Source organism: Halichoerus grypus, chromosome 10, assembly GCF_964656455.1.
Source record: "Halichoerus grypus chromosome 10, mHalGry1.hap1.1, whole genome shotgun sequence".
Taxonomy (NCBI): Eukaryota; Metazoa; Chordata; class Mammalia; order Carnivora; family Phocidae; genus Halichoerus; species Halichoerus grypus.
The window spans coordinates 104,101,513-104,113,896 of NC_135721.1; the positions used below are offsets into that span (position 1 = coordinate 104,101,513).

At 38.8% G+C, this 12,384-nt stretch overlaps 1 long non-coding RNA gene across 1 annotated transcript in view; it reads left to right on the plus strand.

Annotated features, from left to right (window-relative positions):
* LOC144379259 (uncharacterized) overlaps positions 1 to 12,384 on the plus strand; it is a 37,157-nt gene that overhangs the window by 985 nt on the left and 23,788 nt on the right. The gene's annotated exons all lie outside the window — the stretch shown is intronic.

Consider the following 12,384-nt stretch of genomic DNA (forward strand, 5'->3'; position numbering starts at 1 on the left):
TAATTCGAAACGTAAAGCTCCTATAGTAAAGCCAACCAACCAAACGATTACAATATAGAATAAAATAATTTTAAAATGAAAAATACATTATACAATAGAATGAAAAAATCTACTTGTCAGAGACAACTGCTGTAGATTCTTGTAAATCTTCCCAGACTTTTTCTTTGCATACTCTAGGATGCATATAGACTTAAAAATATTTATACACAAATAACAGCAAATCTATCAAGGAGGTCATTTTATTTCAGGGCCTACAAGTGCGCCCTAACATCCCAACCCCCAACACTTTTTTACAGGCAAATTCGGAAATTTTTGTTATGCTTTTAAAAATAGTATGCAATAGGTTCTGATTAAAAACAATAGTTCTCCCATCCCAATCTATTGTTTTCTACCCAGAGACTGTTTGAAAATATGATTAAGGACTATTTCATGAACACAAAGGAATATACTACGTAACATGTGGAAAGGATGAAGAAACAAAGCATACTGTGGCTAAAGAAGTTTGCTTCTACTGCTGGACTCCCTGTATATTTCTTCCCCAAACTGCACCCTCCCGTTCCTGTCCCCATAGGTAACCACTATTCTGAAATTTGTATTTAGCGCCCCCCTTGCTTTTTATTTTATTTTATTTTTTTAAAGATTTTATTTATTTATTTGACAGAGACCGAGATAGCGAGAGCAGGAACACAAGCAGCGCGAGTGGGAGAGGGAGAAGCAGGCTTCCCCCCGAGGAGGGAGCCTGATGTGGGACTCGGTCCCAGGACCCTGGGATCATGACCTGAGCTGAAGGCAGACGCTTAACGACTGAGCCACCCAGGCGCCCCCCCCCCACTTGCTTTTTTAAAAATACGTTGCTTCATATGAATGCATCCCTAAAAAATGTGTGTTTAGTATTGCATATTGTGAGAATTTATAAAAATGGAGTAGAATGGTATGTATTGTTTTGACATTTTTTCCTTCCAACATCTTATTTTTGAAATATGCCTTTTTTATGTTTAATTATAGCTCTTTTATCTTAATAGCTGTATACTATTCCATTATATTACCATTCCATACCCCTTTTGAATCAACTCTACTATTGATGGACATTTGAGATATCTCCAGTAGTTGGTATCATAAGGAATGCTGCTATGATCATGTTTGTACGTGTCTATAGATGCACACGTTTAAGAGTTTTTCTAGGGGATATGCCTGGGAGTGACGTTTCTGGACCATAGGTTATTTATAATATTAAGATAATGTATGGGGCGCCTGGGTGGCTTAGTCGGATAAGCGGCTGCCTTCGGCTCCGGTCATGATCCTGGGGTCCTGGGATCGAGCTCCACGTCGGGGTCCTGGGATCGAGCCCCACCTCGGAGTCCTGGGATCGAGCCCCGCATTGGGCTCCCTGCTCAGCGGAGAGCCTGCTTCTCCCTCTCCCTCTGCCTGCCGCTCTGCGTACTTGTGCTCTCTATCTGTCAAATAAATAAATAAAATCTTAAAAAAAAAAAAAAGATAATGTCGACTTGTTTTCCAAGTATATATAGCAATTTAGACTCCCCATCAGCAGTGTGTGTCTTGGCCAAGACTTGGCTTTGTCACACTAAACTTCTTGCCAATCTAGTGAGTATAAATTGGTATTTCATGATTTTATGTTACATGCTCTGATTAATGATTGTTAGTCTAAGAGCTTGATTTTTTTGGAAATATTTGAGTGTGACTTTATCGGCAAGCTACACTCTTCACCCTCACCTACTTACCACATAACTCTCTTAGATATTTTAACAGGATCAATGTGAACTGTGCTTGAATTTATCAGAACTCTTGGTGCAAATATTGAGTAACCGTAGGGTAGATATTTAATAGTTGAATGAAATCTTGGAGATAATCAGTCTGACTCACTGTCCTCACTTGGTTTCTGGGACATTTTTGTCCCCTGAAAGGCTACTCTCTGAGTTTCACAAAAATGCTCTTTGTTTTTATGAGCAAGTAGCTGAAAAGTAGCTTCTCCATGATAATCCTATTTGATTTCAAACTTTTTACAGTCTAAGGAGGCTAGGTATGCTGACATACTTACATAGTAGCTTCCTGTCAATGAGGGGGCAGGCAGAACATGGGCAAAATGTTAGAGACCCCACAGATTGATAAGTAGACACGACCTTTCCCCTCTTTCACCAGAAATTTTCAAAACACTGTGAAGCTCTTAACTTGAACTTTGTTTATATTTTTGCTCTTAGCCATTTAGCAGTTGAGTCATCCAAACTTGGGCAACAAAAAGGAAGAATGGGAGTAAAGGGTGCTAACAGTTCTACTGCTTGAAATAAAGCTAATCAAAACGTGGCAGAAAAGTTTATGTAGTTCTTACCAATACAGACTATGGACAGACTGATGCATGGGTTAAGTTCCCTACCAGTGATCAAATTTGTGCTTCTGTCTTTATCTGGTATTCAATAAAATTTTATCTTTAAGTTACAACTATGCAAAGGGATTATACATTTAGTACTTCTTAGGTAGTCCCAGGCATTCTGCAAAACACTTGGTAAATAAAGTGATTTTATTGAATTATTTCCCACATCTTTATAAAAATTGTCATTAAAATCCAGTAATAAATTGCATTAGCTACCAGAGCCCTTAAATTCTTATTTACTGGCCTGAAAGGCCAGCCACGGAGTAGTTGTTCCTTAGCAATACTATATTAATTAATTTAAATGTGAAAATAATTGAAATATGAGTTAGTAACTGGTGTGGCATTCCAGTGACTGATGGTATATTTGACTGGAAATAAAATCTATTAAATTGTTATGGATCTTTTTGTAAGACTGAGGCAAAGTTTGTAGAGTTTATTGTTGTTACCTTTTCAAAAATATTACAAAATTCATCTTTTATATTGCCCATGTGTTTGTGTTTTTTCCCTTCTAAAAATAAATCTTTCAGAGTGCCTTGGAGTTATGGGGGAGGCTGTTGCTATGTTGCACTGCACATTGATTTAAAGCTTTATGTATCGTACAAGTAAAGGACGGATTGCTAACATATTTAGTTGTTTCTTCCAAAAGGGAAATAAAAACATGTCAAAAAGCTTTGAAATGGAAAATACATTCATTGACAACATAGAGCACTGCTTACTACTTTCATTTAGGACTTAGATGGCTTCTTTTATATCATAGCATTTATAAAACACCTGTTTTTTTTATTATGTTATGTTAATCACCATCATTAGTTTTTGAAGTAGTGTTCCATGATTCATTGTTTGCGTATAACACCCAGTGCTCCATTCAGTATATGCCCTCTTTAATACCCATCACCAGGACACTTCTTGAAGAAGTGAATACTGAGCAGGCATAGAAAAGTCTGGATAAATGGATAAATGTATTCATATCAGGATCTGTACTTTTCTCTGGCCTAGAGAATGATCTAGGATCTCTGATCCTCCTAAGATCATGGAGAAAAATGTTTGTGAATCTGAAATAAACACCTCAAAAGTTCTCTTATCCCTGAGCATTTTTCATATTTGTAGGTTACTGCTATATTATTCAGATTTCCTGAGTACTTGTTTATTTTTAAATTTACTGTATCAATCTAATTCTTAGAATATATTAAATCCCTCACAGTTAGTATACTTTTATCAAGTTCTTCCATTTCTGGTAATTTTCACTGCCATACTGTTTGTGCATATAGATTTATTATATATCTGGTTCCTAGTTTTTGCTTTTTACTGTTCTGTAATGTCTCTCCTTTTCTTAGGGAGTGTCCATAACCTTTCATTCCTCCCGGACTAATAATCTTTTTGTTTTCCTTCCATCCAATGTCTCATTTTTAAACTTTCATTATCAATTTACAGGTATATTTCTGTAAATACTATATAGCTAGGTTTTTCTATTATTATATCAAATCTATCTCTGTCTTTTGATGAGAGTGTGGGATATATTGACATTTAGTGTAACAAGGGATATACTCGGTTTTAGTCTATTAATCCTATTGCTTATTATTTCCTTTTCTCTGTTATGACCTCTTTTTTTCCTTATTTTTCTGGTTTGCTCAAATTCCGCCTTGTTAACTTGGGAAATCTGATGGACTTTTCTATCCCATTAATAGCCACCTTGCATTTTCAGGCACTAATAGTCTATTTTTGCATTTTATTTCCAGATGCTCTGTTCTCTCAATGCTTTCCCCACTGTCATTTCCCCAAATACTCTTCTACTCTTAGATCTTGGGTATGTCACATTTCTCCACATCTCTCTCAAGAGTTGACACCAACTGTTGAATTTGGCCAAAATAACTTAGAACTTCTAATTTCAGGCATTTATGTTATCACTGGCAGTATGCATCTTCCATATCAGTGTGTAGGACACATTTCTAGGAAATCTAACCTTTTTCATTGAAAGGCAGTTTCACATTGTAGTTATGAGCTTGGGCACGTGAGTCAGAATGCCTGGGCTTGTGTCTCAGCTCCCCTGCCTACCAACCATGTAAACTTGGGCAAGTTAAATAACTTGCTTGTGCCTCAGTGTAGAGAATAATACCATTGTGGTCGGTTAAAATGTCCACACATTCTTTAACCCTCCCCTCAAAGAAGTGGAGCCTAATTCTGCCCCCCCCAACGTGTGCTGAATTTCATCTCTTGCTTCTAGTGACTAGAATAAAGTGGAAGTGACAGTGTGTGACATCAGAGATGAGATCATAAAAGACACTGTGGCTTCAGAATCTCTCTCTCACACACAGTGTTCTCTCAAGGGGAAGTCAGCTGCCAAGCTACAAGGACAGGCAGCCCAATGGAGAGGCCCATGGGGTGAGGAGCTGAAGCCTCCAGTCAACAGTCATGTGAGTAAAGTCTTCTAGGAAGTAGACCCTTCAGCTACAGTCAAACCTTCAGATGCCTACAGCCCTGGCTCACATTCTGACTCCATCCTCAAGAAAGCTCTTGAGCCAGAACACTATTCCACATTCTTGACCTGCAGAAAGTATGAAATCATGACTGTTTGTTGTGTTAAACTGCTAAATTTGGGGATAGTTTGTTAAATAGCAAAAGGTAACTAATGCATCCACATTCCAGAATTGTGATGAGGAATGAGTAAGATAGAGCATGTAAAGAACTTTGCTATTATTTTTATTATTTAACCCAGCAAGTTATGTTAAAAGATTCTTTCCTAATCACTTTCTCCTTTTCATCTCCCTATCTTGACATTTCTGTCTGGGTCATTTATTTTCAGTTAGAGTTGTGCGTCTAGAATTTTCCACAAGCTGAGTACATAAATGCTAGATTTTTCTGAATCGTTGCATATCTTTGCAAATATTTTTATTTTACCTTGATGGGTAAATGGCATTTTGGTTGTATATTGAATTTTCGGGGTAAGCCCTTTTCCCTCAGCACTCTGTAATGTTATCCTCCTACCTTCTAGCTGCTTCCGTTTTCCTCTACTGGATAATTATTCTACTCCTGTCTAGTGGATGATGCTTGTCACCAGATAGTTTTTCCTTTTTGCTTTGTATATCCGCTGTTATTTTTTCCTTCAAGTTTTTTTATGTTCCCCTTTGTTATTTAAATTTTGGAATATAACCAGGATGTGTTTAGGCTGATATCTTTTCTTATGAATTCTGCATAGAAGTCAGGGGCCTCTTTCAATATGTGAACTTGAGTCTTCAGCTCAGAATAAGTATTATTTTATTGATTGTTTAATTATTGCCTTTAGTTTCTCTGGACCCAGAAAGCCCCAGAACTGGTAAGGCAGTGCTTCTAAAACTTTAAAATGCATAAGAGTTACCTGGGGATCTTTTAAAATGCAGATTCTGATTTAGAGTATGTGGAAGGCAAGTACCTGTCAACTAAGGGAGTCTGACACTCTGTGGCAAGAGGTAAGTCAGTAATAAAATATATGTGCATAAAGTTATTTATGATATACGCTGGAGACATCAGGCTCTTTTCTCTCTCAAGATCATCCTCTGGCCTAGATGACTTGTGGCTAGGATAAGTGGGACTGCTACAAAATGATTGATTTGTTCCTATCCCATTCCCAACCATGACACAGGAGGTATAAACAGGAGATAAGGGAGAGAGAAATATTCTGGAGGAGGTAGAGTTTAGGGAAGTTAGTTTGGTGCCTGAACATGTCCTAAATCCAAGTGGATCAGGCAGAGTAGACAGAAGCCTAAACATAAAACTTTTGAAGTGTGTGTGTATGCCAGACCCTAGAGATGGTACCTCCGTCTCATCTGGAGATTACTGAAGGCAAGAGGTTTCATGAAGGATCTGAACCAACAGGACAGGCTGGGATCTCAAAGTAAGCAGTCATCCACCCTCTCTTCACTCTCCTAAGCTCTTGGACGGCAGTGAATTTGACCCCACAAGTTTCTGCCTTTCCAAATGAGAGCTCTCTGAGATTAGTTGAGGGGCAGGAGCTGTGGGCTACCCTGAGGGTGGCACAATGGAACATTGGGACACACCCCCTAATGGGAGTGTCCAAAATAAGGCTAAATGGAGGTCCAGAAAATCATCTCCACCAGCTCTGTTGAAATCAGCGTGTCGGTAATAATTTAAAAATCAGACACCCCTGGGGTGGCAGGGTGCCTCAGTCAGTTAAGCACCTGACTCTTGATATCAGCTCTGGTTTTGATCTCAGATCTGGTTTTGATCTCAGAGTCCTGAATTCAAGTGCCACATTGGGCTCCATTCCAGGCATGGAACCTACGTAAAAGAAAAAAGTCAGACACCCATCTGCTCAGCACCTGGGCAGGACCAGCTGATGACCCCAGCAGTAGAAGGAAGCATAGTCCAGCTGTGTCCATGAAGGTCACCATCACTCACCCAGGCAGATTCTCTTTTCTCCCTTTCCTCTCCCTTCCTCCCTTCTCCCTCCCACCAGTACACAGCAGTGATGGACAACGTGCTAATTATGATAATACTTGGATTTCAGTCACTAATTACTTGTGACTGTTATAACAGGATTAGACAGAAAATCCTAGATTAGGTTAGATTATTAAATGGGAAAACATTTAATTTTCTCATCACCAAGTGAGAATGAGGGCTTTGCAAAGAATGATATGATTGGTTAAGGACAGGTTGGCCCTGTGTAAATGGTTTGACTAGGACAAGCTGGTTTACACCTTGCATTCAGGCTTCATTGTTAGGAGGTGCTGCAACCATTAGACCATGAGGGAACGAGCCTCAGGATAATAGCCAACCAGCTAAGACTAGTAGAGCGAATTCCAAGAACTTGGAGGCTTGAACTTGAATTAACTTGGACCAGCTCTCTCTCTGACTTCATACTAAATGAGATAATAATTGCCTATATTTTTAAGCCATCTTGAGATGAGCATCTTCTTACAGACAAAAAAACATCATGACACAGCATCCTTTTCGTACCCAATGAAATGCTCATCGATATTTGATACATTCATTAAATAAATCTTTTGATGTCTATCTCTTCTATGTAATATACATATGATCTGAATATCTATCCAGAAATTATAGCTGGTCTGAAATATATAATTACTATAGGGCCTTTATTAATTGATAGTTATTCCTTCTCAAAATTCTTTTACTATTCCATATATGGGCAGAGTACATCTGCATTGTTATGTTTATTATACAAAACAAAGCAGTGAAATCAGGAAGTTACTCTTCATTGTACATATATAACAATTATGGAAAAAGCCAAAACCTTTCTCTTTTATTAACGCTTCTCTAGGAAAGCAGTTGAGATAAACTAGTATAATTCTAAAATAATTTGTGTACCAGATAGACCAGAGTATAGGGATGTACCTATAAAAAATATAGGCACAGTTTTTCTAGAGATTAGATCTTCATGAAAAAAACAAACTTAAATGATTGACTAACTCAAGCTGATTAGATATTTTTATTAAATACATCCTTAACCAGTGCTTCTTTTCATGGCTGCAATAATTAAAATATAATACATATTCAAATAAGTAATTGAATTTGTTAAAAGAACATGCTCAGTTCAGTGAAGACTTTTGAATAAATAGAATTCAAGTACCATGTTTTCATACTTCATAACACTTGCTTCATCTTAGTTTAATGACTGCCATGTCTTGTACTATAAGATTTTATTTTGAATTCATTTCATGCTATTCATAAGTTCAGATGTATATGAGTACATGGGTCACCTAAGTATAATCGTGGACTGAGGGTTTGTTAACTACACTTGAGATAAGAAGTACTCTAGAGAGAGTCTGATTAGTTTTGCATACTTTCAGTCCTATTGCCCACTACCTTGCCGGGCTTTGCCGGTAAGATCCATGATATTTTCACCTCATACAACCAAGCAGTGAAATGATGGTTGCATTGAGAATTTTGTTTGCTTTTCTGTACTAAGTTCTTAGAAATTTAAAATAACTCCTCTTCAAAACAGTGAAGGAAGACTTTTTAAAATACTTTGGAAAGGAAACTGTTAATGGTGGCTGCTATTCTCAATATGTTAATGATTTAAAGTGTCTTTCTGACATTTTAGGAAGACCATTTAGGAAAAAAGTATAAATAATAAACTCCTATTGTGTTAAATGGTTAACATTTCTTTTTCTCTTCAATTCATTTTGAAATTATCTTTATGTATCTGGTGATACAGAAAGAAGAATCCAACAGAGTAATATAATGGAACAATATGAATTTGTGTTCCAGTTCCTATTAGTTGCACCCTTGTTCACATCTAGAAAAGATCCAACCATGACACAAAGCCATTACAGTGGATAAGGGTGAAGGCAGACAGTAAGACAATCGAGATCTTGGTCTTCACGGCTCTATCATTTAACTTTCATTGACATCACAGAAATTCATTCATCATTCATTTTTTCCAGGAAATTTTGAATAGATGAAAAATTTAAACATCATGTTCTGTGCAAAAGGATATTTATCCATTGATTCACTCATTTTACAAATGATTATTAAGTACTTATGTGTCAGGCACTGTTCTAGGCACTGAGGTTACAGCAGTGAACAAAAGAAATAACTTCTCTATTCTCACAGAGTTCATAAACTAGTAAGGGGAAGAGATACATGCAACAAAACACATATGATAAGTCAGGAAATGATAGGTGCTCTGAAGAAAAGTAAACCATGGTAGAGGTTACGTAGAGTGCTGGGTGGACATATTCATGTATATGGGTTGCCAGAAGTCAAACCATAAAACTTTTAGCAGAAATATAGGAATGAATTTCCATGACCTTGGATTAGGCAATGGTTTCTTACATGTGACACCTAAGTACACCTAAAGTACAAGCACCCAAAGAAAAAATAAATTTGTTTTAATAAAATAAAAATTTGTGCATTTTAGAACACTATCAAGAAAGTGAAATGGCATCTCTGTCTGGGTCCTGAGATCAAGCCTCAAGTCAGGGTCAGCAGGGAGTCTGCTTTGGATTCTCTCCCTCTCCCCCTCTACCGCTCGCGCGTGCACACTCTCTAACTCTAAAATAAATGAATATTAAAAAAAAAAAGAGCATAACAAAAACTAGAATTGGGGTCCAATCAATAGGCACAATGGATGTGCTACTTGTGGTTACCCAGGCAACAGGAGCCTTCTCCTCTTGTTAATGACTCTGATGACGTATAATGAGGAAACACACATGCAAATAAGTCATGAATAATTAGAGGTGGAGTCACACCAAGTCCAGGGAATTTCCTTTGGGAAAGGCAGAAATTGGGGTGGGATTGATATGAGAGGTTGTGAGGAGATGGATTTGACTTCCAGGTGAAAGCAGGAAGTTGAGGCCCCTCCAGGGTGTCTGGGACTGGGGAATTAACCAGGTGGCTACCTCACGTTGTCCCCATTCCACGCTGTGCAAGTTCACCTGGGAACGCAGAATCCAGACACCGTGGGTTTGGCTGGCTCTCCGCTCAGAAAGGAGAAGTATTGATTTTTGATGTGGGAAGAAGAAGCACAATTTACACAATTCACCCTGCTCTTCTTGAAATATGTAAACGCCCATTTTTTGTTTTGTTTGCTTTCTGTTGTCCTGCTTTCCCTAGTTACTGAAAAACTTCAAGTTTCGTGTTTAACATTTCAACCTTTTTTTTACTATTGTGAAAGGATCATCTTCACAAATTATCTTTGCTACTTGAAGCTACTTCCAAATACTTTTCACATATTAGGGAGGAAATTTAAATAAAATATTTGCCTTGTTAAACCATTTCTTTACTAGTGACTAAAGCAAAAATGAAAATGCCTAATTTTTTAGTTCACTGGTTCTCAAATTTGCCTGTACACAAGAATCACATGGGGATCTTGTTACAGATTTTGCTGGTCTAGGTGAGGCCTAAGATTCTGAGTTTATTATTATTTTTTAAAGATTTTATTTATTTGACAGAGAGCACAAGCAGGGGGAGCAGCAGAGGGAGAGGGAGAAACAGACTCCTCTGCTGAGCAGGGCGCCTGATGCAGGGCTTGATCCCAGGACCCTGGGATCATGACCTGAGCCTAAGGCAGGCACTCAACCAACTGAGCCACCGAGGTGCCCCAAGATTCTGGATTTCTAACTAGTTCCCAGGTAATGCCATTGCTGCTGGCCCAAGGATCTCATTTTAAGTAGCAAGATTTTATTTGTTATATAAATGATAATTTGGTAGTTAAATATTGACCAAATGCAATATATTAGTATAACATTTTGTTTCTTTTTCCTTTGCAGAAACAGGTTTTGTCAGATTTACATTTCTTTCATAAATTCCACCAAGTAATGCATAGTTACAAAAAAAATTGACTAATTATTGAAATAGATGGGGTAAAAGTAAAAAGTTTTCATTCTCCACTCTTCTCCTCCCTTAGTCTCTCTGCTCTGTGGATAATAAATACTTTGGTATAATAAACATTTTGTATATATAAATAAAAATAAATGGGAATAGTATAATGAATGCCTTGGTATTTATTGAGAACTTTTATAATGCCACCATCATGCTGCATAATAAACTCACCCCAAAATTCAGAGATTTACAACTGTAAGCATCTGTCTGCATGCTTGAGTTCTCAGGTTGACTGCTCTTGTCTCATCTAGAATAGGCTTGTCTGGGCAGCTTTACTTCAACTGTTGTGTTTCACGATGGAAGCTCCCAACTGGGGTTGGGAGCCAGTTGGCTCCCAGGCTGAAGGAGGAGTTGGCAGTTACTGAGGGCATGTTCTTCTCATGGAAGATCACAGTGGCCAAGAAGACAAGCCCAACATTCAGGTTTATGTCATGTCTGCTATGTGGCCAAGCCCAGGTGAGAAGGAGCGGCTGTCTCAGCTCACTCGAAGGCTGTGGCAGAGGTGAGTAAAGAAAATGAGGAATCAGGGTGAATTTTTAATCTATGAAGCCACTGAAAGTTTTTCCTTTGTAGCCTCTCTTTTGTGCTCCGTGCAGTCTTCCATCCACAGTGAAATCCACTGAATCCTCGGCCAGTTGCATACATTGTCATCGAGCTTTTCCAACAGAAAGCATCGGGTGGATTAAAAAAAAAGGTGAAACCCCTTCTGATCCACGTTGGTGGTGGTTCAGAGCAATGACTAGTACAAGAGAATCACCCCTGTCCCAAACCAAGTTTCCATGCGTTCACATAGGAACAGAGCCAAGCAGTTGGTATTTAACAGGGGTGAGGTCCTTTGTTTTTAGGCCAAAGCAATAAACATGTTGGTTTTTTTCCCAATTTGTTCTTCAGTAATGGCAAAGGAGATTTTTCTTAAAGAGATTCAATGCCATTGTGAAGTTCTTGTCTGCAAAGTTGAATAAATAATCTCCGTTTCAAAGCTAATTTTAATTCCTTCGGACCCTGTACTAATGAACTATTCTTTCTTTCTTTCTTTTTTTTTTTTTTTAAAGATTTTATTTATTTGACAGAGAGAGACACAGCGAGAGAGGAAACACAAGCAGGGGGAGTGGGAGAGGGAGAAGCAGGCTTCCCGCGGAGCAGGGAGCCCGATGCGGGGCTCGATCCCAGGACCCTGGGATCATGACCTGAGCCGAAGGCAGACGCTCAACGACTGAGCCACCCAGGCGCCCCTGAACTATTCTTTCCATCCAGATGCCACCAGGGGGTTGTTGCTGTTGTTTTTCTCCATGTTTGGACATTTTGCCCTTTGCAACATCATCTCAGAGTGTGTAGTAGAAGCTACCGATGTCCCAGTCTAGATCCTTCTACCATCTTCTGGATTCCTTGCCGCTGTAGTATACACCCCCCACTTTCCCCTCAACCATCCACATTACTCTGTCTGGAGGCTGCCTGTGTGCAGGGCAGCTGGGAACTACAGTGGGCTCGTGAGGAATTGGAGCCCATGCATAGACACCCCAGCTTCCCTGTCCTCGGTGTGGCAAACTCCCAGAAAACTTGGATGCCAATAACCTGCTCATGCACACACCTTTACTGGCTGCCTTCCTCCCTGCCCTCCTTCCCCACTTACAGCACTTCCTGGGGTCACTCGTACCCCA